Here is a 2,438-nt window from a genome sequence, read left to right as displayed (position 1 = left end):
CATTATGGAGACTCAAAGGGTCTAGTAGTTTGAACAAAATTGAGAGAAAGGATTCCAGGATCCTAGATTGTGGAGAGCTTTGTGTACCTGAGAAGGTCAATTTAGAAATGTTTCATATGTTTTAAGGAAATTAAAAGCATCTAGAAATATGCTTCATTTTTGTCCTTTACTCCCCGCTCAGGAAATAGGAGAGCAAACATCTTGCGCATATATCTTTAGGATAATTTTCAATCAGAGATACATTTACCATCTGAAATGTTTATCTGCTACTTGCTATCCCTGTTTTTGTCTTTAGCCTTAGGTCATTGTCATGTGTTGTTCTTCTTGATACAGGGAAACAACGATAGCAAAGATAAAGCAGACAAATGAGCTTCCTGACTGGTTTTATCTGACTTTTACTCGAGGCTTCTCTCCCAAGATGTCCGGTTACTTAGGCTGTAGGCTGAATCTGCATCGTGGCATTTTGGTCTCTATAATTTTTCCAGCTGGGAGAGATCTATTTTAAGTAACAATCATAATAATCTGGCTTGGCTTTATGGTCAATTTTCCCTGGCTGAGCAACTCAGAAGGTTTCGGATGATTTCCATCAAGTGAAAAACTTCTTGAGAAGAAAAATGTGTATGAACTCTGGATCAGGGATTGTCAACTCTTTTCTGGAAAGGGCTGCATAGTAAGTGTTTTGGGCTTTGTGGGACATACAGTTTCTGCCACAACTACTCCACTATGCTGCTGTAGTGTGAATGTGCCATAGATGATACATAAACAAATGGACCTGGCTATGTTCCAATAAAACTTTATAGAAAAGCACGTGGAGGGTTGACCACAACTGCTCTAGATTCTGGACATTATTAAGTAAGTGCACATACACAGATATATCTGTCTGCAAATATCCATTGCCAAATTTTATTCTAATAAAAAGGTTTTTGTGTTCTTCTTCTTCTTTTTTTTTTTTTTAAACGAAGCATAGTCTGTGTTGGCTTTTGATAAAATCAATAGTGTGAAAAGCAGATCTTTTCCCTGGCAACCCTTTAAGGTTAAAATTCAAATGGGGCATTCTTTAGTTGATTTTGCTTGACTATAATGTTAATTCTTTATTCTTTATTTTATTTTTCTTTATTCATTTATTTATTGAGATGGAGTCTTACTCTGTCGCCCAGGTTGGAGTGTAGTGGTGCCATCTCTGCTCACTGCAACCTCTGCCTCCCTGGTTCAAGTGATTCTCCTGCCTCAGCTCCCCAAGTGGCTGGGATTACAGGCGTGTGCCACTACACCCGGCTAATTGTTTGTATTTTTAGTGGAGAGGGGGTTTCGCCATGTTGGCCAGGTTGGTCTCGAACTCCTGACCTCAGGTGATCTGTCCATCTCAGCCTCCCAAAATGCTGGGATTACAGGCGTGAGCTACTGCACCCAGCCTCTTCATTCTTTATTTTAAACACATACATTTTATTATGACACTAGTATGTAATAATAATGGATATTACTATGCCTACTTTACAAATTGAAAAGCTAAGCCTCAGAGGAAATAAGTAATTAACTTAAAGACCTACTGTTATTAAGGGAGGGAATTGAAAGTTAGACTCAGATTCATGGACCAAATGTTTCCACATCTACTATGAAAATAGTATGAAGGATTGGGCACAGTGGCTCTTGCCTCTTATACCAGCAGTTTGGGAGGCAAAGGTGGCAAGATCAATTGAGCCCAGTAGTTTGAGACCAGCGTAGGCAACATAGCGAGACCATGTCTTTACAAAAAAATAAAAAATTAGCTGTGTATGGTGGTGTGTACCTGCAGTCCCAGCTACTTGAGAGGCTGAGGCAGGAGGATCACTTGACCCCAGGAGGTTGAGGCTGTAGTGAGGTATGATCATGCCACTGCACTCCAGCTTGGACAACAGAGCAGGCCGCTGTCTAAAAAAGAAAAGAAAAAGAAAAAGAAAAATACTAATAAGGCTACATTTGTTTGTGAAACATATTATGCATTCGATGCATTTGGTGAGAAAAGCAATTCATTTATTTACTTATCAGTATTATTATTATTATTATTATTATTATTATTATTATTATTTTGAGACACAGTCTTACTCTGTTGCCCAGGTTGGAGTGCAGTGGTGCCACCTCAGCTCACTGCAACCTCTGCCTCCTAGGTTCAAGTGATCCTCTTGCCTCAGTCTCCCAAGCAGCTGGGACTACAGGCATGCATCACCATTCCCGGCTAATTTTTGTATTTTTAGTAGAGATGGGGTTTCACCATGTGGGCCGGGCTGGTCTCAAACTCCTGACCTCAAGTAATCTGTGTGCCTCAGCTTCCCAAAGTGCTGGGATTACAGATGTGAGCCACCGCACCTGGCCAAGGAAAGCAATGCAAGATCCCCTCACCTAATTTAAAAGAATAATGAAAGAGTATAGGGAAGCAGACGTCATTCTGTTTACAAGGGTAA

Source organism: Macaca nemestrina, chromosome X (genome assembly GCF_043159975.1).
Source record: "Macaca nemestrina isolate mMacNem1 chromosome X, mMacNem.hap1, whole genome shotgun sequence".
NCBI lineage: Eukaryota > Metazoa > Chordata > Mammalia > Primates > Cercopithecidae > Macaca > Macaca nemestrina.
Note: the sequence above shows the minus strand (reverse complement) of the source record.